Source organism: Phodopus roborovskii, unplaced genomic scaffold, assembly GCF_943737965.1.
Source record: "Phodopus roborovskii unplaced genomic scaffold, PHOROB, whole genome shotgun sequence".
Classification (NCBI taxonomy): Eukaryota; Metazoa; Chordata; class Mammalia; order Rodentia; family Cricetidae; genus Phodopus; species Phodopus roborovskii.
Window position 1 is genome coordinate 123,066 of NW_026126426.1, and position 25,913 is coordinate 148,978.

Consider the following 25,913-nt stretch of genomic DNA (forward strand, 5'->3'; position numbering starts at 1 on the left):
AACCTGTTATCGTTTAGTGTGTGTTCTTTTATGTAGCTCGGTTACCTTTACTCTGTATTGTCCATGCTGCTCCCTCTGCAACTCCTGGAATTCCTTTCTCCCAGCATTCTCTGTGTCTGGAAATCCTGCCTAGCTATTGGCTGTCCAGTTTTTTGATTAAACCATTCAGAATGATACACCGTCCCAGTGAACAAAAAGATTATACCACAACACTACTTAATCTTCCCAACCAGACATTGTAGCCACACAGAAACCACCAAAGGGGGCGGGGCTTCCTGCTCTGACTTCCCTGATGTCACATCCCAAACCTGTAGCCAACAGACTCAAATGCCCACAGGCAGGTGCTTTGTGTCTGGGCCATTCTTACTGCTGCTGGGAACTTGCAGGAGCGTGGGTTTCCTCACTCTCAGTGACATGGGGCCCTCCAGAGAAGAGCCTGTAAGAGAACAACTTCTTCCCCCACCCTCTCCAGATAGGGCATCTCTGTGTGGCCCTCGCTGTCCCGGAACTCACTCTGTAGACCAGGCTGGCCTTGAACTCAGAGATCTGCCTGCCTCTCAAGTGCCTAGATTAAAAGTGTGAGCCACCACCACCTGATTTTCGAGCAATTTCTCAACTGGCTTTAATCCCAGCCACTCAGGGGGGCATATGCACTTGGATGAGTTTCTCTGGTTACCTCAACCAAATAAATAACCTGACTTGCGTCTTAGCTCCTAAGATTGGCCATTTATAAGGTCCTCTCACTTTTGCTTTCCTGGCCACCTCGAGATAGCTTCTTAATCTCTCTTCCTAGATTTCTTGTTCCCATAAATCTCCTTCAGAACTATTCTCTTTGCCATGGGGCTTGATGGTCCTTCTCTGCCGAGTGGACATGAGGGCTATGTTTTATGCTCTCCTCTTCCAGGTCACAAAGAGCATCTTGCTCCCCTCATGGCTTGTTTTTCCCACTCTGAATCTTCACATCCCTTCGACCATTGCTACCCTCTGTAGCTCATTCTCTTGTGAACACTATACTGGCCTTGGGCTAGTTGGTCTTTCTGCTTTGCAGTGTAGAGAGTCATCTACAGTACAGAGCCAAAGTGCTGGGCCACCAATGGTGTGGCATCAGCTCCTCGGCGATGCTGCTATGAAGAGGGACACTTAGCGCTGATTCAGGTAGACTGGAATTTCTTGTTTTCAGGAAAATCTGGTGTCTCTAGAGGGAAGGATCTATTTCCTTGAGTTTTTACTTTGATTCTACAGTATTTAACATGAGCAGCCACATTCTGGTTTGGTCCAATCTCTTGGGGCCAAATGCAGGAATCATTCAAAAACAGTGGCTCCCATGACTTCTGCTCAATACTCACTGGGTGTTGACAGGTTGGAATACAAAAGGCTAGAGCTGATTATATGCTGGAAAGGCCACAGGCACAGGTCTTAATTCAAATAAAAAGTTGAACTTTTTGTTCATTATGTAAATATCTTCAAACATCAGGTTCTTTATGTCTAGAGTGATAGTATGTGCATTTTTTTTTTAGTGTTTTAGGGAAGATGAAAATAGACAATTTATATGATATAGCATTTTGAAGGGAATCAATAAATTATAGTATTTTCTTTCTCTTCCCACAAACCATGATTTCATGAGGAGTGCAATACACATTTCCTGTTTTGTGTGTGTGCTATGTACATCTGTATGTGCAGGTGTGTTCATGCCCTGGGGATGCAAGGGGAGGGCATCAGGTATCTGGCTCTGTCCTTTTCCACCCTATCACCTTGAGGCAGGTGTCTTGCACCAAACTTGGAGCTCAGTGATCTTCAACTAGGCTGGCTGGCCAGCAAGGTCCAGTGACCCTCCTGTCTCTGACTCTCAAGATTAAGGTATGCAAGGCCATGCCTGTTTTTTCACACCAGTGCTGGGGATCCAAACTCAGGTCCTCATGCATACAGAACACATACGCTTATTTGCCCAGCCTTCCCCCAAAGCCCTGTTTCTATACTTCTAATGAGCTTTCTATGAATTCTCTAGAACAAAAAGAAAGCACAGGACAGAGAGGAAGGAGTAGAGGGTTGAAATTTGAAGTCATGTTATAAACTCATGGATATTAATCTTTTTGTTACAAAACTCTTCACACTCCAGCATCCTTAATTTTTTCTTTTCCTTTTTCTTCTTCCTTCTTTCCTTCCTGCCTTCCTTCCTTCCTTCCTTTCCTTCTTTCTCTTTGTTGACCATCAGGCTCCTATAGCCATTTTCTCTTCCAGAGGTGACTGAGGAATGCAGGTAAGTTTTACTGTTACCACAAGCAAAGCATAATCAGGGAAGTAAATCTGTGCCCAGATGTGCCTCATTCATTACACAGTCCGCATGTGATTAGCTTTGAGAAGTCATTTGCAGCTTGCCATTTGGGGTTCTCAGGGCCTGCAGTCAGCTCTTCAGTGTTTGCTGATCAGACTCAGCCATTGGTCATTTTGTCTAAGAAGACTGCAAAAATGTCATCTTCCAGACTCTTCCCTGGGCTGACGTAGACTCTTCCGGGGTCTACCCACTGCCCTGCTCAGTGAAAGCCACATGGTAGCTGAACGTAAGTTACTGAATGTAACTTAGTTATAGCCTCAAATGTGTTCCTGTTATTTTTTTTTTTTTTGTTTTGTTTTGTTTTATAAAAACAAGGGACCTGTGTAGCCCAGGCTGGCCTAGAACTTCTGCTGTATCTGAGGATGACCTTAAATCCCCGATCCTTCTACCAAGTGCTGAGATTACAGGCAAATGATACCACATGCATATGCCATCAAACCCAGGGTTTTGTGCATGCTGGGGGAAGCCACCTGCCAACTGACTGACATCCCAAGCCTATGTACAAGGCTAACACTGAGAATTATGAACTCCTCTGAGTTCCCAAAGGGTTCAATCCACCCTCCTTTCATCACTCTTGCTGTTCTGGAGTTACCTGCAGAGCTATGATCTTGAAATACTTTCTTAGATCACAATACACCATTTTTTATCTGCAATGTAATCAACTCTAAATCTGTTTTTGAGAAGCCTTCACTATCTCATGAGACAGGTAGAGTGCAAAGAATCAAGAGCCTGTGACAGGAAACCCGCACTCTGGAGAGTCCAGGAAGTGGCATTTTAACACTTCCTTGTTGGAGGAATGCTGAGGATTGTGTTCTCATGTTTCCTCGGGAACCACCAAAACTCAGGTGTTCTGTTTCCTGCAAGGTCAGCTTGCTGCTCCCTTGGGGTAAATGTGGAGTGCTCTGGCTTGGTACTCTCCATCCAAGAACGAGAAAGTCCCATGAGTGCCCCTCTACCTACTAAAATTTGAGGGTACGGTCTTTCCGATACACAATAGAGAAAACACACAGATTAGAATTGCTTTTAATTTAATTTAATTTAAAAATTAAAATTACAAGCTGCTCTGTATTTTAGTTTTGGGCAGTTTGTCTGCCTTACATATGGAAAATCTCTCTCTCTCTCTCTCTCCTCTTCCTCTCCCTCTCCCTCTCCCTCTCTCCCTCCCTCTGTCCCCTGAACCAGTGTCCCATGTACAGTACTTGCAAGGTCTCCCTCTGCATAGAGCCACTCACCTTTCCATAGCTGGAAACCCTCCCTGCAGGGGCAAACACTCAAATATCATCCTGTGCCATTGTTTTATTTGAAAGGAGCTTTATTTGGTACATAATCTCCACACAATTCATTGCAACCCAATATAAAGGCTCTTTGTAAGATTTTACCCAGCAGATGTCAAAAACAGCCTTACACTTTAACTCATATTAGCCTTAGGAGTTTCTGTCTCATGCGGCTGGAAGGTCAAATGTCATGAGACAGTGCTCCAGCTCTTGGTACCTGGAGAGCAGATCTAATGGGCGGGTGAGGTGCACACAGTCCTCCCTGCAGCTCCAGTGATGCGCTTCACTTGTTGGCCCTTTCATCTCCCTTAGTTTCTTCCCTACGTGCATCCCCTTTCTCTGTTGATGTCCTCTTTAGGGAACCAGAAGTAAAGTGGGCAGAGGCACGCAGCGGATTAAATGAACTGAGGACACGGCCATTCCATGGTGTGGCCTAGGAGAAGGGTTTTACTGCAGATATGAGGGGGGGGGCAGCCAGAGGCATCTGGAGGAGTGCAGAGAGAGAGAGAGAGAGAGAGAGAGAGAGAGAGAGAGAGAGAGAGAGCAGTAGACTGGGCGTGGCCAGAAGACTGGACTCCCTGCAAGAGAGGGAGAAAGCCGGGGATAGAGGCAGGGGAAAGCGGAGTGGAGTATAGCAGATCAGGGCTGAGCCGGGAAGAATAGTGATTATAAGATTATAAAACAGCTGGATTGTGAGAAGGGTGAGTAGCTGTGGGGAGGGAGCCCATAAGCCAGAGGGAGTTTTGGGTTGAGAAGGGGGAGAGAAAGGCTAGGATGCTAGCATGGACTTTTGAAGTGCTAATTGTCATCAAATATATATGTTCCCTGAAGAGCCATATGTCCCTTTTCCTGGAGGTAAGGAAAATACTTCCTTTTGGTAGATGCGAAGAGGTTTCATTAATTCCTGAGAAATGCTGGCTTTTGTCTAACCACCAAAAATCCTTCTGTAGTCCAAGTAGAGCTGGGCCTAGACTCCATTTTGGATGAGTCAGTGGGCCTGGCCATTCGGGGACATACCTGTAGGGAGTATGGTTTTTCCTCCCGCTGCCAGTCTTGTCCCTCCATCGTGCCTGCCCCAATTAACACACAGAGACTCTGTATTTGATACAATACTGTTGGCCTGGTTACTTGTTTCTTATTGGCTAGCTCTGTCTTAATTATTAACCCATTTCTGCTGATCTATGTATTTCTCTTACCGGGGAGCCGGCGGCATACTGCTTTCTCCAGACTCTCCATCTTGACTCCTCCTTACTACTTCCTCTTTCCTCCTTGTCTCCTAGTCCCACCTCTCTTCCTTTCCTATTGGCCAACAGTGCTTTATTCATTAACCAGTATGAGAAACATATACAGAATGACATCTCCCATCACATACCCTTTGGACCTATCATCGTGGGCTGAGGCAACCGGCCAAGGATGGCCAAACTAGTCTGCACGTCACATAGGAACCTTGCAATCATGGGGAATGGAGGGTATAACTACATGGAATCTTGCAGCTTAAGCATCAAGAAACAACCTAACCAGGCTTTGGAGCTAGAACACGCAGGCAGGGCTAGGAATCCACTCGGATGGACTATAGACCAATTTGTTCTGTTGGGGAAAGTGGCTCAATGGCACCCTAGAGAGCAGAATGCTGGCTGGCAGAGAACTGGCTCATTCCTCTCAGAGGGGATCTCTGGGAAGTGTGAGGGGCTGCGGGGACCCAGCTGACGAGTGAGCTTTCACCACTAGCTGCTTCATCATTCCCCTTCCTGCTAATTGTGTGGTCTCAAATTCAGCAACCACTTCCCCACGATAACGAGCAATTACAAGTACACATACACGTCCGAGAGTTACACAGGTGGCGCTCAAGTGTTCTGCAGTCAAAGTTATCATAGGAATTCGTGTAACTTCTTTGTTGTGTGAACTGAATTAGGTAGAATTCAATCAATCCAGCTTTTCTCCCATCGCTGTCTGTAAGCACACTGTGTGTGTGTGTGTGTGTGTGTGTGTGTGTGTGTGTGTGTTGGATGTCTTTCTTAATTGATCCCTACTTTTAAAAAAGTGATTATTTTTTATTCTGTGAGTGTTTTTGCCTGTGTGTATATATGTGTACCACATGTGTGTCTGTAGTCTGGAGAGGTCAGAAATGGGCATTGGATCCCTAGAACTGGATGTATGGATGGTTGTGAGCCAGCTCATGGGTGCTGGAAGATGAATTCATATAAGAGGAACAAGTGTTCCTAACCACTGAGCTATTTTTTTAGGCCCTTTCTTACTTGTTGAGACAAGAGGTCTTCCTGAACCTGGAGCTCATTAATTGGCTGCAATGGCTGGCCAGCAAGTGCTAGGCATCCCCCTCCATCTCTGGGGCCCAAGCTTTGGGTTTATAGCCGCATGCCTCTGGGCTCAGCTTTTTATTTAGGTGCTGGGAATTGAAATAAGGCTGTATTACCCATCAATTAAAACATAGTTTAAAACTTAATGGTTTAAAACAATAACCATTTATTACCCAATTTTTGTGGGCCAGGAATCTCAGGCGCAGTTTGGCTGCATAACTCTATCTCTGAACCCATCATGATGGCCCAGTCAAGATGTTGACCAAAGCTGGGGTCATCGGAAGGCGTGACTGAGGATGGAGGGCCAGCTTTGAAGAGCTCTCGCACAGCCGGCTTGGTGAGTTAGTGTTGGTTACTGCTGAGAAGGTCCCGTCTTTCTCCGCCTGCGCCTCTCCTTAGGACTGCTTTGAGTGTCATCACGAGGTAGGGGCTTCAGTTACCGAGAGACCCCAGTGTGAAAGTGGCTTGCCCTCTATAGTCACCAATGTGCAAACAGTGCCCCCTGTCGGTTGCATGGATCAGTTTTCTATACATGTTGGCAGAGGGTTAGAATTATTAAGGATGACTGAGGTGGCTGGTTCTTACCGTCTGTTCTCTAGTCCCCCGCGATTCCTGTCCCCCACACATGTAAAATGTACCCATCCTTTCTGTGCTTAGCCCAGAATCGCATAATCTGAGTTGGGTCCAGGGGCAGATGAAGCCTCTCAGTGCATGAGTCCCTCTGCACCTGGAGATCTGTGACTAAAGAGACTGTCCTCTGCCCCTCCCACTTCTGACATAGAACAGTGGGCATGTAGGATGGCTGTTGTGGATGTCCCCATTTTGAACGGGGCAGTTTGAAGTCCAACCAGACAAATGCCCGAAATGCTCTAATTAGGATTCAAACTGGCCCTGTCCTAGGAGTGGCTGTCCATGGCTCTCGGCTGTGAGACCCGGTATTTCTGTGTCGCCTTCTGACCTCTTTCACTACACTAAAGGCAACCTATATTTGTACAGTGGAGAGGTACATCCTCCCTCTTTCCTGCCTATTAAAGCTTGTGTATCTGAAGGTGGGTTTTCATTTTAATATCTTATGGTTTCTGTACCTTCATTTCAACCTGTAGAGTTTCTGGTAATGTATGTTTTCCAAACTTTGTACATTTCCTACACATTTAGGCAAAAGCTACACCAGTACATATCTTTAAGGCAAATCTTTCTTTCCAGTGGGGTTTTGTTGAAACAGCTGAAGGCCAATGCCCTTGGGTTTTGTAGGCACCTGAGGTTCTCTGAAGTATTTGCTGAACATTTTCCACATCATGAAAGCAAGTTGTGAAGTCAGTTACCTCCGCGTCATCCTTAGACCGTGTTTTTATGGGTTGATCTTTGACTGAGAGCCGTTGTACTCTTTTATGCCTGTCACGGGGACAGTTTCGGAATCAGATGGTCCTGTCTTCTTATTTACTGTCCTCTCACATACTGCTGTAAGGAGCAGGAAGACTCCAAACAGCCTGAGTAGCACTCTGCCAGGAAATCTCAGCCGCATCACCGAGTTCTTTAGACGCAGTTGTGTGGTGTGTGTGGGCTCAGCCGTTGAGATGCAGTTGTGAGTGGTATGTATGGGTCCAGCTGTTGACATGCAGTTGAGTGGTGTGGGTCCAGCTGTTGACATGCAGTTGTGTGGTGGGTTGTGTGGGTACATGCATTTGTGTAATAGAGACAGAGGGCAGCCAGCTCTCTTTTTTTAATGGAAGAAATAATTTATTTTGGCTTACAGCTCCAAATGGGGAGTGTACAGAGGCGAAGAAGACAGGCAGTGCTGATTGTGGTTTTCTTGAGATACTCACTGGCCTAGAACTGAGCAAGTAGGCTACGCTGGCCAGCAACCTCCAGGAAGCTCTCTCTGCCTTCTCACTGTTAGGATGGCAAGCAGAGGTCACAATATCCTGCTTTTTAAGAAACTGATTTCTGGAACAAAACTTGTGTCCTCATGGTTACACAGCAAATGCTTTACCAACTTGTCTATCTCCCATCCTATCCCTCCCTCCCTTCATCCCTCCCTCTGTCCCTCCCTTCTCTCTGTCCTTGTTTTATGGGACAATGTTCCTAAACTTTCTATTGCCATCTATTACAACAAAAAAAAAAATCTCTTTTCTTTTGGTCTCTAAAGCTATTTTCCAGATTTTTCTTCTGAGCTCTCACGGGCACTGTCCTTGAAGTTCATTGGGTTTCTGTCAATGATTTCTTCATTGCATCGATATTTTCACTTCTCCAAGTCTTCCTTTGCCAACATTTGGATCTGTAAACACAATAAACATGAATGCATGATTTCTATGAGTCAGGAGTGCTGGAGCTGACGTATCTGGCCATTCTGTCTGAGACAGGGGTCACTTCAAAGACATAGGCCAAGGTTGCAGTCATTTGAAAACTTGCCCAAGGCCAGAGGATCTACTTCCTCTGTGTCAGATTCAAGTACCCAATGCCTTGGTGCTGGCTAGGAGCAGCAAGGCTCAATTCTTCAACGTGGGCTGCTTAAGTTTTAAAGACATGGCATCTGGCATCTCCTACAAGGATAGTTTCCCACGAGGAATCGTCCAGGACTGAGCAAGGTGGGAGCAGTAATGTCTTTTATGGCCTTGATTGCATTTTATTGGCTACATGGCTTGTCTCTCTGCGTTATAGTAGTGTACCCAGGGCCATGGCTACCAGGGAATGATAATCATTGGAGGCCATTCTGGAGTCTAGAAATCATATGCCAGGCAGGTAATTCTGACAGATACCTAAAAGAAGGTGTTTGAATAATCCATCCTTAATAAGATCCATGAAAAAAAAATGTTAGAAGCATACTGTATATCTAAAAGTTATTTAAAAATGACCTTTTGGGGCTGGTGAGATGCATCAGTGGTTAAGAGCACTGACTGTTCTTTTAGAGATCTGAGTTCGAATCCTAGTACCCATATCAGGAAGCTCACAATAATCTGTAATTCCAGGTCCGACATTGTCTTCTGGCACACACATGTGGCACATACAGACACATACACATAAATAAAAATAAACCAAAAAAATTCACACAGAGACTTTTGGGGCTAGAGAGATGGCTCAGCAGTTACGAACTTTTTTTTTTTCTTGCAGAGCCCCCAGGTTCAGTTCACAGCACCCACATGGTGGCTCACAATCACCTGTAACTCTTGGTCCAGCGTATCCAACACCCTTTTCTGACCTCCTGGGGCACCAGGCATAGACATGGTACCCAGACATGCACTCGTACAAGACAAGAGAGAGTAGCCACATGGGTTTCTGTGCGCTCTGTCAACAGATGCCAGCCGAGTTCGTAGCCAGCACTCTGACCTCTACCTCTGCAGTCGCCAGTCCTTGCTGGGGCCCACACTGTGCTTTGGTTCGGCAAGTGCCTCAGACAAAAAAGCAGCTGTGAACACGATGCTTGGCTTTTCCTGTGTTTCCTTTTCTCGAGGCCTCAGTCCTTTGCTTATTAATGCTATTTTTCCTGCTGGTGAGCACTTGCCACACAGCTTACCCAACTTCATGGCTGCTCACGGTCACAGGGCCAGTCCACCACCGGTTTTTCCATTGTGGCAAAACAGGAGTCACGTGCTGTGAGGCTGGGCGTGGTAGTGTGCACCTTCACTTCCAGAGGAGATGCAATGGCGGTTTCAGGCCAGCCAAGGATACATAGTTAGACCCCCCAAAAAGAAAAAGGGAAGTGAATAGAGAGACAACTCCCTGTTAAGAGCACTTTTTGCTCTTTCTGAGGACCAGAATTCAGTTCCCGGCACCCCTGTTACGAGGCCAGAAATACCTCTAGCTCCAGGAAGATCTAACACCTTCAAACTCCAAGGGTACCTCCTCACATGCATGTGTACACTCACACACAAACACATGTGCACACATACGTATGCATGTATGCAAACACATATATACACAGTTAAACATAAGTAAAACAAAAATTTAAGTTAAAAGCTGTTATGAACACTGCTGTGCCATTTGTTGAGGGGATGAAGAAATAAGCAGCCTTGTAGTGAGATAGTCCTTCTGTGGAAACAATGGTGGTTTTCTATCACACTATTTTTGAGGTGATTTATTATGCAGCAATAGCTAAATGATTCAGATTGATATGTTTTGAACATTCACTACTTTTTACTATTTCTTTAAAAATTATTTGATTGTTATACTATAACAAACAGTTTCTCAAACTCAGCACATTGAGGGTAAAGTACAAAGCATCACATGGGTTTTGATTTATTTTGTTTTCTTTTCTTTTTTCACATTCCTTTAGCACCACAAATGCCCTGGGCCACAGATAGGGACAATATTGTTTTCTCTGTGTTACAGGTAGAAAGTTAGTTATTCCTCTGGCCTGGCTGAAACTTTATGTTCATCGTATAATCCCAGCCCCCATGCCCCAGGCCTGAATAACCAACCTTTCAGCATCTGCTTGCTTGAGTTTGAGATTTTAACATTCCACATGTGAGATCATGCAGTGCTCATCCTTCTGTGCTCATTTCACTTAGTCCAATGCCATTACAATCACATCAGGGTTTTCCTCTTCAAGGCCGAATAGGATTCTGCCGCATAAAGATAATACATTTCCAGCCGGAGGAGGTGGCACACACCTTTAATCGCGGAGGCCGGTGGATTCTGGGAGTTCCGGGCCAGCCTGGTCTACAGTGTGAATTCTAGGACAGCCAAGGCTGCACAGAGAAACCCTGTCTTGAAAACAAAACAACAACAACGAAAAAAAAAAAAAAAAACAAAGTAAAAAAGATACTACATTTTACATTTCCTTTATCTGTTCATTCTTTGACAGACATTGGGTGGTTTCCATGTCTTAGCTATTATGAGTAGTACAATGAACATTGAACATGAAATTTCTGTTTGACACATTGGTTTTGTTTCCCTTGTATAGCCAAGAATGGAGAGTTGCTAGATCATATGGTTGTCTTATTTTAAACATTTTTAAAAAAAATCTTATTTATTTATTATGTATACAATGCCCTGCCTGCATGTATGCAGACAGTCCAGAATAGGGCATCAGATATCATTATAGAGGGTTGTGAGTTACCATGTGGTTGTTGGGAATTGAACTCATAACCTTTGGAAGGACAGTCAGTACTCTTAACCTCTGAGCCATCTCTCCACCCCCCCTAAACTTTTTTTTTTTTTAAAGAAATGACTATACTCTTTTCTGTGATGACCATATGAACCAGGTGAGATTATTGTGAGGGTCTTATTTTTAACAGCATTGCGTATAGCCTCATTGGCCAGGGAAAACACATGGCCACAGAGGGCTCTGCCCAGTACTTGGTCATAGGAAGACATTCAATACAGACTCACTGATATCATCAACAAATGTCACCCTTAGTATGATTATTGTCACATAACTCTGTAAACCACTTGCTAGTAGGTTACAAAGCAAGCTTCTACCATATCTACTTACTCCCAGAGTATGTCAGTCGCCTTAGGATAAAACAACCTCAGATAGCAGAGAGAAGAATTTTATGTATAATTTTTCTTGACCATTTTGAGTCTCCTAATAGGACTGAGTGCAGTCACTCATTAAAAGGGAAAAAGTCTATTTTGTCTATTTTTCTTTCTCTCCAGTCCTTTCCTTCCCATCTCTCATTATCTGGACACAACTGCACATAAGACCTATGTATTGACAGAGCATTCTGGAGCCTGTATGTTTTATGACTGTGTTCTTATTCCATCCTCCCTGGTGATGTGCTATGTGGGTTTCTCTGGAGGCCAAAGAGAAATAGAGAAAAGGGATTAATTATTGTAAGCTAAGCTACAAACAAGATAAAAAAAAAAAGCAGAAAGGCAGAATATGAGTGGGCACTGGACAGGGAAAAAGATGCTAGCCATGTTTTGGTGCCGGTTAGAACAGGTTTGCAAACTTGTGTGGAACGTGAAAGCCTCTGTGTTTTGCTGCTGTTTCTGCTGGGTTTTGTTGTCCTGGTCCTCACCTGTGGGATGCGACATCCTGGCAGAACCAGAAGAAACCATTTATTCCTCCATCAGCATTTACTGGTCCATCCATTTCTAGGCTACCAAAGCAGGTTTCAGCATAACTCAGAGGGAAGCAGGGTTTCAGAAATACATGGCTCCCTCATTCCCATGAACACACGCATGGCCTCTACATGCTCTGGTCCCATTACTGGTCTTGCTATTCTGTTATGTCTATGATGTTTGGGCCATCGTTCTCCTTAGAGTTTCAGAATACCATGACTGAGAAATTCCCAGAAGCCATCCCACCTAGACCCACTCCAGAACTGAGTGAAAATGACCTGGGAAATTGGAGTCTAGGGGTGGCATCAGGACAGTGCTTGGCTTCGCATCCAGCCCAGAGGGTGCTGTCACATCACCTTTTCTTTCTTCTTGTAGTAAGGCCGTTTCACCAAACAGCAGATGTCCTCTGAGCGCTGAGCAGGGACATCGTGCTGGCCTTTCTCGACTTCTCTCTCCCTCTCTCTGCCACAAGCTGCTCTTTTCACAGAAATGGGAACGCCAGGATGTGCCTATCCTCACCAGATTCATCCAGATGTGTTCAAATCCTGTTTAGGCTCAAACTCCCTCACAGCTAAAATATTTGTGTATCTTTTATCATCTTAGAGTCTCCAGAAAACAGAGACAGGGCTTCCTCCTGCCTTCTGTTCACTCATGTTAGCTAAACCTTAGGGAGCTTCTATGAATAGGAGAGTCTCCAGCTGTATTCAGCAGTGGTATTTTCTCTTTCAGTTAAATCATGGCATAAATAGCTGTAATTCTATTGCTATTTTGGAGTTATTCAAAGTGATTCATTTTGTTAGTGTGTTCTTAAAATACCCCATCACTGTGAGCGCACGCACGCATGCACGCGCGCGCGCGCACACACACACACACACACACACACACACACGGCTGGAGTTTCTTTAGATTCAGGATTAGCAGGTTAGTAGCACTGTGACTATCTCATATAGGGAAGAGCTCTGGAAGCTGCAGGTGCTGCTGATTGATTACGTCAATAGTAATCAGATTCTCTTATGTCCCATCACTTATCAATTCATTCATTTGCCAAACAAATGAGTCTCGCATTCCACACACACTCAGTCAGCATCTCCACCCATGGTCCTTGGTCAAAGCAAGTACGCTCTCCGCACCATAGGCTGCAAAAAGGAGCTGTCGATGTTTGGTCAGTGCACAATTTCATCTCGAAGCAGATGACAGCAGCTGGAACTGTATTGATGTCCGCTCCTGATGATGGCAGTGTGGAGGGGACACAGTGAGGAATGACAACAGAGCCATGCCCTGGTCCCAGAAGCTTTTTGTTTTTAGAGCTTATAGAAAGTGTGGCCAGGGCTATCTACAGCTTCTCTTCACCAGCAATGCTGTTTGGTAGAGTGACCAAGTGAAGGCTGTGATGACTGAGAGGTTTTATGGACGCTATAAAAGGTGTTAAACCGCAGCAGTGATTTCAGTAATTTATCGCTTCTGCTTCAGCTCACGGCCCAGGCTGTACACAGATAATTACAACACAAAGGACTTAACAAAATTCCAGGCTGAGGCGCAGAGGAGGCTCATTTCCATTAAATCACCAAGGGCAGAGAGGTAAAGTGCCCAAGGTCAGCAGAGGCTAATCCAGGCAGATAAAAGTCACTGAGAGGGGCAGAAACTTCTAACCATCCCCCATGTCATGAAGAACATGTGTTCAGATGGATTGCATAGCCCATTCCCAAAATCCCTCCTTCAGAACCCCCTGACCGGGGGAGGACAGGTCTAGGTCACAGGGGAGTAAGTGGCAGTTCTGTGTGCACCTTCCGAGTGTTCCTATAGACAGAGCCACTGACCCTGGCACTTCTGTCTGCCAGACAAGGCTTCTTCCCTGAGGACGGGGAAGAAACAGGTCATGGGGAAGTCCTTGTGGGTGGAAGGTGGAGGAGCAAGCTAGGTGTGGTGAGAAAGGCATTGCAGAGTCAGAAGACACTGGTGAGCTTTCTGGATCCAGGGCTGCTCTTGTCTTTGGGCAACAGTGGCAGCAGTGAGCTGTGCGGAGAGCATCTCAGCTGACTTGGGTTCTGGCTCCCGTCTCTCTACACCCCCTTTTCTGACAGCGCTGGCTCCAGGCAGCTCACCATTGGGAGCAACCCTCGTGGGTTTCTCTACACCAGTGCTTCTCAACCTTTCTAATCTTGTGACCTTTTAATGCAGGTCCTTGTGCCGTGGTGACCCCCAACCATTCAATTACTTCATTGCTACTTCATAACTATAATTCTGGTACTGTTACAGATTGTAGTGTAAAATACCTGATATGCAACCTAAGGGGGTAGCAACCCACAGGTTGAGAACCACTGCTCTACACTAGTCAACAATCCCGCTTAGCTATAGTTTCTATGTGTTGAGCTTCCTTTGGGGGGGCTATCTGGGAGGGTGTTTCAGCTTGGGGGTCCAATGGGGATGCCCAGGACATCAGATTCCAACTGTCAGCAGGCCATTTCTTCAGGATAGAGAACCAGGTGAGTCCAACCTTAACATGCGCGTGGATGTCTCCGGCAGAAATATCTTCCACAGGCATTCTCCAGAAAACTGTTACCCAGTTCTTTATGACTCAATTGGACACCAAGTTCCATCATGGCCCTTTACCTTTGAATACCTCAGCAGCTGTCCCCTGTAACCCCGCAGAGATATAGCCCTGCCAGTGTTCAGTGGCATAAGCCTTCAGCTACCCTGACGTGATTCTCACCCCCAGTTTAGTGTACTCCTCTAACAGAGTTCTCTCCAGTCCATCCTTGAACACGGGATCCAGCCTAGGCTGTGAGTGGCATTCGCTGCCATGCTCTTCCAGACCGTTTGAATCTGAAACACCAACTGTCATTGCCTTTCATGGCACTGGCTTGTTTTAGTGAAGACTTGAAAATTGTAGCGGAGTTCCAATTCACACCAAGATGCTCATGGCGGTTCCTGCTTCCTGGATGGGCCGAACCCTGGGTTTCCACTGTGTGTCCCCTAGGGACACAGCCCATTCTGAAAAGAGCCGAAAGATTTGAAGCAATGTATCAGAGAAGGAGATTTCTTCCAGGAGGGGTAGAGACTAGGAGGGCTGCTTTCTAGGCTTTAAAGACACCCTTGGTCTATACCCCCTCCTGGGAGACCGTCCCTACCCACAGCTCACTACAGCTCTCCCTGCTAAGGGCGGGACTGGGGCACACACTTTCCTGTAAGAGCTTCTCAAATGTTCCTCCCAGTACCGCCACTCAGACACTCCTCTTAGCCACGGAAAGCAAAGAAATACATACTGCCCCCTCCGCCCCCATCCCTAATCCGAGGGATGGAGAGCCACTGCTGATGTGGAGAAGTCCCTAGGGAATGTTATCTGGAGGTATAAAACATGCTTACGGTGCCCCCTCAGATAAGGTTTCTCTCCTGGGTAAGGCAAGAATTCCAGATAACAGCTCAGATCCCAAGCTTATCTTTGGATGACTGGCTTTGGTCAAAGTTTTTGTTCTGTTCAGGCAGTGGGGACACAGCTGTTGGATCCTTGGCCGCAGATAACCCTGGGGTTTCCTGTATAGGCTGGGAGTACTACGGGAAACAGACCCTTCCAGAGAGAGGAGACCCCTTCCCACATGAAGGCGGCTACACTAAAGGCTATGATGGATGGGGGGGGGGCACTGCTTTAGTTCTGAGTGCGTGGGACATCGGGACACACCAGTTTCCCTCTGTCGGCACTGGCGGGGCTCACGGCCAGGAGTCAAGCTGCAGCTGTTCAGGAACTTGGAAGCCTAAGTGTCTTGTGGTGGGTGGTCTGTGCCGGGCATTCCTCAGGGGCACTGTGACCCGAAGCGGTACTTGTTTGGTCACAGAGATCCGATGGAAACAGCAACCACAGGAAATTAAAGAGCTAAGGAAAGGCCCTAAACTCTGGAGCAGGGAAGGAGGCTGACGCGAGCCGTACTAGCACTAGCGTGTTCTCCCCATGGCAGATCTGTCTGCCTCGATGCCCCTAATAGGACCACAGGGACCTATGTCCGCAACTCAACTCAAAGTGCATCTCTCCCCAGATCCAAACCCTGCAGGAGACAGGATCTGGACTCAGGCTTGCACTGTGCCCTGTCCAGCCTCTTCTCATAGACCTGAAGCAGTGCAGCAGGCTGCCCCCTGTTCCCAGCCGCTCCCAACACCGTGGCTTTGCAGTGAGGTTCCAATGCCCGGTGTGTATATATCCCTGCCCACCGGGAAGCAACAGGAAGCAAGCTGGGATAATATACTCCCAAGGGCCTGCCCCTAGTGACCTACTTCCTCCATGATGGCAACACTTCCCAACATTTCCGGAACCTCCCAAAACAGTGCTGTTAGTAGTAGGTTTTCCACCAGCCTGGTCACACTGCCGTGCCAGCTCCTAATAACCCCCATATATTAGATATAATTTTGTTGGCCAGTTACTTGTTTCTTATTGGCTAGCTCTGTCTTAAGTATTAACCCATTCCTATTAATCTAATGTGGTCTTATCCTACCGTTCTGCTCTCGACTCCTCCTTATTACTTCCTCGAATCCTCTTTGTCTCCTAGTCCCGCCTATATTCCTATCCTATTGGCCAACAGCGCTTTATTCATTAACCAATAAGAGAAACATATTTACAGAATGACATCTCCCATCATCACCAGATATTGATGTTTAATAAGGATCAGGAGAAACAAATACGCCGAATAGATGTTTATTCAGGGAGAAATAACTTACAACATAGACAGATGAACACCAGCAGGTTCCTGGTCCCAAGGATGCCTCCGGATGTTCTCCTGTCTCCTGTCTCAGTGCTGCAAGCAAGAGAGCTCCCCAGCCCCCTCCTCAGCCTTAGTTCCCCCAGGTCACATCAGGCCCTGTCTCCACCCGCAATGGGTGTGGTCTATGCCACAGGTAAGGACAAGGTAAATATCTCACTACACAGTGTCACAAGCTGGGATCAAGTTTTCAAAACACGATTTCCTGGAAGCTGCTTCAGATTCCTACCCCTGCACTTTCCTCTAGGGCTATGAGCAATGTTTAGTGCACCGTAACAGGAGCTTGTGCATTGGTTTGTCTAGGCAACTGCACTGTTCATTCAAATCGACTAGTATCTACTGCATAAACCTGTTTTAGTAATAAAAACAGTAATAGACATTCTGACAACTAAACTGTCAGCACAACACTTACACGACCCACACTAATTTGTTACAGCAGTCATGACAAAGCACCACATACTGGGGGTTTAAGTCATAGAAATGAGTCTTCTCACAGCTAAAGCAGCGGTTCTCAACACCGCTCAGTAGCAAAATCACAGTTATGAAGTGCAATGAAAATAAGCTTATGGTTGGGGGTTCCTAAGTGTTTTGATACGCAGTGTGCAGGCAAACACACTAGGCAGACAGAGGTGACTTGAGAAGCTTGGGGACTTGGGGAAAGAGGGGGGAGGGAGGGAGTGAGTAGGCGGAACTTATCTCTTTAAAGGAGCCTTTTGTACCTGTGTCCAGAGACAGGGTACTGCCTGCCTTCGCCTGGGTGATAACACTAAGACAATCGGAAAACACATGTTTCCGATGGTTGTGACCCACAGGTTGAGAAGGGCTGGTCTAGAGGCTTGAAGCCCAAGCTCAGGGAGCAGTCGGGACTGATGTCTTCTGAACTCTCTCCTTCACTCTAGAGGGCTGTCTTTGCCCTGGGTCCACACAGTGTTTCTCTTTTCTGTGTAGCTTATCCTGATTGCTTTTTTTTTTTTTTTTTTTTTTTTTTTTAGGGCACACGGGCCCTATCATGCACCATAAGTCCATGCCTAACCCAGGCAATGCTTTAAAGATCCTGTGTCCAAAACCTCTCATTCTGAGATGCTGGAGGTCAAGGAGATGTAGTTAGTGTATACACTGTCTGGTGGGCTCCTAGCAACATGTAGATGTTTACCAAAAGGCCTTCCTCCTGCCTCCAGCAGCCCTGTCTAGTTACATTCTGTTCTCCTTCCAGTGTTGTTCCTGCAGTGAGCACTTAGTAGCTCTCTCTGGTTTCCATTAATCGTGAAGACAGAATCTTCCTTTAGGTGGAGACAAGCACTTGTCTCCTCCACTAAAGGCTAACCCAGTGGGACAGGTCAGGGACCTCGCTAGAGGACCTCTCTATATATGCTATTTAACTTTATTTTATGTGCTTTGGTGTAAAGGTATCAGATTCCCAGGAACTGGAGTTTCAGACAGTTGTGAGCTGCCATGTGGGTGCTGGGAATTGAACCGAGATCCTCTGGAAGAGCAGCCAGTGCTCTAAACTGCTGAGCCATCTCTCCAGCCCCTAGAGGGTCACTCTTAGGAGGTAATGTAATTAGTTTTGTACTTTTCCTTCTCAGAATTCTAATCCCCTAGTGTTGTCCCTACAAGCCAAATCATCACGAGGTTCTGAAGATGGAGGTTTCTGTTCTGCCTGGTCCCACATCCAATTTGCCCCAAATAAACACAATCATGTTATATTAATTATAATAAAAAACTGTTGGCTGGTAGTTAAGGCTTCTTACTGGCTAGCTCTGTCTTGTTTATTAACCATTTCTATTTATCTGAGTATTTCCATGTGATCTTATCTTACTGGAGAAGGGTCTGAATCTGTTACTCCTTCCTTGGCTAAATGGTATCTCCTTGTGGCCTCTCTGCCCCTCCCCATCATTCCCCTTTTCTCCTAGCCCTGCCAATCCTCCTGCCTCTACTGGCCAATCGGTGTTTTATTCACCAACCAATAAGAGAAACATATATACAGAAGAACATCCCCATCAAGGTTAGGCCTTGAAGACAGGCCTTTCTGAGCCTCGACTTTATGAAGACAGTTAGCTGCCTGGGGCCAGGTGGCTGACCTCCCTGCCCCCCTTACCCCGAGAAGCACAGCTTTTATTCATTCTTTCCACTTTCCTTCTCCCTCCCCGATAGCTGATAGAGTACAGTTTGCCCTCCATGGGAATTTTCTTTTTAAATTCTATTAAATTGTCCTTGAGTTTCTGTGTATGTCCATCCTTAAATTATTTTGGGAATGACACTGGATGGTGGTGGTGGCACACACCTTTAATCTCAGCATTTGGGAGACAGAAGCAGATGAATCTCTGAGTTCAAGGTCAGCCTGGTCTACAGAGCAAGTTCCAGGGCATCCAGGGAAACACAGAGAAACCCTGTCTCAAAAAACAAAAACAAATTATTTTATGAATAAGCCGATTTCTTGGGTATCATGGTGGCTCTGTTGGGGTTTCTCAGAGTTCCTGGTAATGCATCTTTCTTGACATTAATTGGCAGAGAAAACAAAAAACAAACCCGTTTCTGCACATCTAGACAGCATCGTAATTAGGTCGCCTCTGGGGTCATGCCTTCAGGGACCCTAATTCCTTCAGTCTGGGAAGCAGTCTGGGTCTATAGAGTCAGCTCCCAACCCTCCAAAAGGCAGTGACACTGTACAATATCCCAAATACAGTGTGAGCTCAGCTCAGGCTGGGCTCTGACAGGGCAAACAGAAGGATTGCTGGGGACAGATGAAAGCTCACACACCGCATTCCCCAGGAGCCTGTGGAAAGGGTCTCAGTTGTCCCTTATCTTCCTACCTCTGGCAAGTGGGGCAGTGAGCTCCCTGTTTGCACACACCTAACACATATCTAAGCCCCACTGATGCTCCCAGGCTGTTCTGGTTTGCACATCTCCCACCACCCCACAGCAGCTTCAAAACTGACAAGATTATTCTCTGTCTGCACGGGAGATAGCCACATGGCAGTTTCATATGATAATAAACCCTTCTTCTGCCCATGGAGTGGTCTAGTTTGGTGGTCTCTCTGTGCCCTCACTTGTGGGCCGTAAAGCTCTCTAGATGGTTCTACCGTGCCGCTGAAGTTAAAAGCAATCGATGTGGCCTCCTCCATTAAGCATGTGGACATAAATGGCGCCTCAAGATGGAGGCTCAGGTTCTGTTCTAAGGTCTGTTGCAGAGATCACCAAGGCAGGTGGAAGACAGGTCTGGACACTGGATCCTTAAGCAGTTTGAAAACAATTGTTGGAGTTATAAATGCTCTGTTTAGTGAGTGGATAGTGGGATTCTGGAAAGGTCTTTCTTTGACTAACACTGCAATCAACAGTAGACAATAAAAGATAGTTAAATGAACAAATCAATAAGTGAATTAATGGTCATAAAATATCTCTATCCACCCATGTTTTCCTCATCAATTCCTGGGTCACAGTGTGTCTTAGGGTTTCCATTGCTGTGAACAGATACCATGACCATAGCAACTCTTAAAAAGGAAAATGTCGTTGGGGCAGGCTAACAGTTTCAGAGGTCCAGTCCATTATCACCATGGCAGGTAGCATGGCAGCATGCAGGCAGATGTGGTGCTGGAGAGACAGCGGAGAGTTCTACAACTCCATCTGAGGGCCGCAGGAAGAGACTGAGACACTCTAGGCCTGGCTTGAGCTTCTCAGGCCTCAAAGCCTGCCCCAGTGACACACTTCACTCCCTAGTGACCAAGCATTCAAACATAATCTACAGGGGACATTCCTAGTCTCTGGCTCCTGTGTGATTCTGGATAAAGATTAATAATCTTCCTTTCCATTTGCTCTTTTCTATATATCTCAACACCTTACTCAGACATATTGCTTTAGTATCTCCAATCATTGGGTAAGTAACAGTTTTCTGTAATTTGATAATTTTTCTGTAGCCATCATTGTGGAGCCTATATTATTGGGTCAGAAAAGGTATTAGCCTTTTGATCTCTCTATTCTCAGTTTCTTGAGACTAAAGTTATATCTTATTTTGTCTTTTTTGATATACATTCTAGTTTCTAAAATTTTGTTTTTAGGTTTTTTCCCCCTAAATTTTACCCAGACCTGCTGGGATTTTGTTGATTGCTTTATTTCTCCTCCACTAATCAAAGCAAACTAGTGTCCAGAATTGGTTTTGTTTTTGTTTTATTTATTTATTTTGTTTGTTATTATTTTTTTCTCTTGAGACATGGTCTTATTGTGCAGCCCTAATTGGCCTGGAACTTACTATATAGCCCAGGCTGGCCTTGAACTCACAGAGATCCACCTGTCTCTGCCTTCTACTGCTAGAATTAAAAGTCATGTACCACCTTGCCCAGACTAACAACCAAACTTTTAATGAGCACATATTTTCATCTTGACAATGGCTTAAACTCTGTGTGGGTTGTCTCGTTTTACTATCAAAGTGATTCTGTTTTGTGTTCCTACCACAGTTCCCATTGTATAACATGAAAACATCTGGTTTCAGAGTTTATCTGAAGTCATGCATCTAACAGTTGCCAGAAGCAAGATTCAAACCCAGGCTGTGACTCATGCTCTTTTTCATCATGAGAAAATCATTACAAGATTAAAAAGAAAGGCTAGACCCACATACAGTTATTATTTTATTCATTACAGGCAAACAATAAAGGCTATCACTGACGCAGTTTGTGAGTAATGGGCTCTCAAAGTCCTTGGAATGGCCATAGAAGGTTTGGAAAGCTGGCAGACTGTCTTTGGACTGAACTATTGTCATGCAAGTTGATCCAGCTTCCAGAAATCATGACGAAACTCACTCTGTGTTTGTTGAGTTCCCAGCAAGAATTACAAATTTCATAATTTTATGAACGATGGAATGCCACTTCATACTCAGTAAATGCTAACATGAAATACATTGTTGAAAATGCCAACTATGGATGAAGAGGTGCTAGGACCAGGGCTCTTACCCATTGTGCAGAATCCTCTGTAATTCACTGTTTTACCCTAAAGCATACCCAGGTAGAGTTATGATTACAATTGATTATTTAATTGTTTTGGGAGAATTGTTTTCACTGCCATGGAAATTCAGATAAAAACCAGATAAGTCCAGGGAACAGTGGAGAGATGATTGGCTGATTCTGTTATCCACATTTTCCAGATCCAAAAGCTCTGGAAATCCCCTTTTGCCTCTCCTTCTCTCTCACCTTGGCCCTCTCTATCTGACTTCCCTCAGTCCTCCAATATCTCTATGGCTAATCCTGGTCAGCCAATCATTGACTCTGTCCTTGATTCAAGGTGGCTTTATTGGCACTGCAGAGTGGCAGTGTGAACAATTCTCCTGCAACATTTAATTTTCCATATTAATATTTCATGAGAAGAAACACATGATCATCTGAATGCCTAATTTTAAAGGCATTTGATAAAATTCAATATACCATGATAAAAATCTTTGATCTAATAATAGAAGAAACTTTTCTAAACTCATAGTTTCTATTATAACTCACCAAAACATCACATATGAGCATGAGAAATGAAAACATTCCAATAAATGAACAAAATATTCACTGTTACTACATCTATTTAACATAGAAGACATACTTTTAGAATAGTGAACTTAAAAGCATTAAGTTAAAAGGCAGGAAAAATGGCTTAGCAGCTAAGATCACTTGCTGTTTTTACAGAATACCTATGTTCACTTCCCAACACCCACAAAATAGCTCATAGACACATACAAGGATCATGTATATATACACACAGGCAGAACATTCATACACATGAAATGAAACAAACATTAAGTTAAAAATACCCCATGAGGGCTAGGGATGTAGCTTGGACATAGAGCGCTTACCTTGATATGTAAGGCCCTGGTCCAATGTAATCTCCAGCATAAAAAATTAAAAACTGCAAGAAAAGAGAAAGTGAAAAGCATGTGGATTAACAAGAAGTAAAGCTGCCATTGTCTACAGTATGATATTCTTATGATTCACAAGTCCTGCTCTATGATATGTTACATAGAAAGTCCAAAAGAATCTGTAGTCCATGAGAATTACATTCCTATACACTAGCAACAGATGTTTTCAAGAACATGAGAATAATGACTATTTTAAATATCAACAAAAGTGCTATGGCACTTAATAAAATTTAAAAAGATGTACAGGACTGTTTTGGTAACAATTACAATACTATTGTAAAAAATTGGAACTTATCTAGGCTTCTTGGGATGAAGGTTCAGTTTTCTTTTCTTTAATATAGGTTTTTCTGTGTAGCCCTGGCTATCCTGGAACTTGCTGGGTAGACCAGGCTGGCCCTGAACTCAGAGATTCACCTGGCTCTGCCTCCCACATATTGGGATTAAAGACATAGACCACCACTGCCCAGCTATGTTTATTATCTTAAAGCCACCAAATGCCTCTAAATTATTGGTCTAGATCACACCAACCCAGTCACAGTTTCAAAGGGGCTCCGCATCCCCTTTTATTGAGAGACAAACTATAGCATATATACCTTAAAGGATAAAGGACAAAGAAGACCCAAGAAAATGCCAGGAAAACCAAAGTGAAAACAGCAGCCAGACACCACACTTAACGTTGCAGCTTACTACACTCTATAGTAATACAAACAGGGCCATTTTGGTGCACTTTGGAGAAAGACACTGGCCACGACAGAAAAGCAGCAACATATCTGTGAGCATGTGCACGGTGGATAGGAAACAAAGATGGTCATAGGTTGTTTTCAGGACATTCTCAGGCTTTGCTCTTCCCATCTATAACGTTTGTTAGATTAAAAAGAAAATCTCTCAGACAGGATCTTGCTATGTAACCCAGAGTGACCTCAAATTTATAATCCTTCTGCCTCAGCCTCCCAAGTTCTAAGATTAATGACATAACCACAGCTGGCTCTGCTTACAATTAAAGCAATATTTTATTGGTTGTTATTCTGTGTATGTGTGTTATGTGCCTGCACCTACAACTCACAGCACAGAGGTCAGAGGACAAGTCACAGGACTCAGCTCTTTTCTTCTATTGTGTGAGCCCTAGGAACTGAACTCAGGTCATTGGACTTGGTTGCAAGTGCCTTTACCCACTGAGCCATCCCCCTGCCTACAATTTTAAGTGCAATTTGAAGCAAAACAACATATTCCCTGAAGACATTCCCTGCCTAACTGTCCACCATCTCAAGACAACACCCTCACCCTCTCCACCACCCAATCTGACCAAAGCTTCTTATTATACTCACAAACACAATTTGCATGTTTTTAAATGTTGTTTCTTGTAGTCATAATCTTTTCAACACTGTCCAACTGAAACACTTTATTGTCAGGCCTGCTAAGCGTTCTCTGGTTTGTTTGCACAGTGCCTTTCCCCATTAGGAACAGAGGAAATATTTAATTCACCTTTTCTGTCAGTACTGGGTTTTCATAATAACCTTAACCTATCGTCAGGAAGGTGGATATGACACGTGACAGTCTAGGTCTTTTTGTCTATGTAGCAAGGGAGTCCTGTCCCCGTTGGAAGGCTGAGAACTGAGCTGAACACAGGACACAGTTGGCTCTCATGACGGTTTTATTATCCAAAGGATTGCTGCTTTACCAAGCAGAGTTGGTGTGACAGCATGCCAGCCTTCAGGACTTGGCCAGCTCTGTCAGGAGGACCAGAGCTCAGCATCTAACCGGAAGTTGTCTTAGCCAAGTCTACCTTTGCTTGGTGGCATGTGGTTTGCAGCAAGTGTTTTCCTCCCAGCCCTCCAGTGTGATGTAAAAGACAGATGTTCAAGTTCTGGTTAAAAAGCACACATTCTACATTAAACCATGGTACTAGTGAGGGCTTCTGTGGCTGTGACAAAGTACCATGACCAATAGCAAGTTGGGGAGGAAAAGGCTTATTTGGCTCACACTTCCACATTGTAATCCATCACTGAAGGAAGTCAGGGCAGGAACCTGGAGGCAGGAACTGATGTAGAGGCTATGGAGGGTGCTGCTTACTGGATTACTCATCTTGGCTTTCTCAACCTGCTTATAGAACCTAAGACAACAGACCAGGGAAAGGACCCACCCACAATGGGCTGGACTCTCTCCCATCAATCACTAATAAAGAAAATGCCCAATAGTCATTGGGAGCATTTCTCAAATGAGGTCAACTAGCTAGCGCAACCATCTCTAGTAGATAGTGTCTAGCATCATTGTTTTTCCATCTCACAAATGAAGCCATCAGCATCACACTGGGTGATGTACTCACATCACGGAGGGAGAGTACACCTGGCTTCTCAGTTTCTGCTGTGCCTTGGAGGTGGCTCTTGGGAATAAAGGATAGAGGATGATGGGAGAAGCCCGCCAGCCAGCCATTCCAGGGTGCACACTCTTAGGACACCTGGTGAAGGAAAGCGGGGCATCCATCTTTGTTGGTACTCACTTGTACAGCCTTGCTTTATGAGAACTGCAGGCTGTCTTGGATTTGTTGAGAAGAAACAGTCTGCTTCTGTAGGGGAGGACAACAGATGGAGACAGATGCATAAACTCTGGAGAGTGAGACAGGCAAGTATTTCCTCAGAGGGCATGTGTTGAAGGAGATTTTCTCCATCTATCTTGGTCTCACTGGACCAATTTTCTCTCTACCCATCGGATCCTGAAGCCACTTAATGAAATAACTGCTCTGAGACTTAATGCCAGTTACAATTGTTTAGCCAATGGCTTAGGCTTCTTAATGGCTAGCTCTCTCTTAATTATTAACCCATTTCTATTAATCTGTGTATCTCCATGTGGCCTTCACTTAGCTGTGATGTCCAGACCTCTTGACTTCCAGGCTGCTACTTGGCATCTGTCCTTTCTCTTCCTTTGGCCAAAACCAGCTTTATTTATCAACCAATAAGAGAAACATATATTCACAACACACAGAAGGACATCCCCCATCAGGCATGGGGCCAGGACAGGAGACAGGGGTGACTCAGGGATGAAAGTTCTGTTGATTAACTCTTTTGCAGCTGGTCCTGTGGTCCCAGGAGGTGCTAACCAGCATCTCAGACCAGGTTTGAATCCTAGCCTGGGCTCTCCTGACTCCTCCAAGCCTCAGTCTCCTTCCTCCTTAGTAAGAGGCCATCAGGTGAATTTAAAAGTGTGACCTCTCACACACTCACAGCTTTGCATCTCCATACGTGAGCCTATTGGTTTTAGAAGTGATTTCTCAAAGTTGGCTCCATGCAGGAAGTTCAGATGTTCCCCAAACAGTATTTATTATCACAAAGTACCCCCCCCCCCCCCCCCCCCCAATGAGGA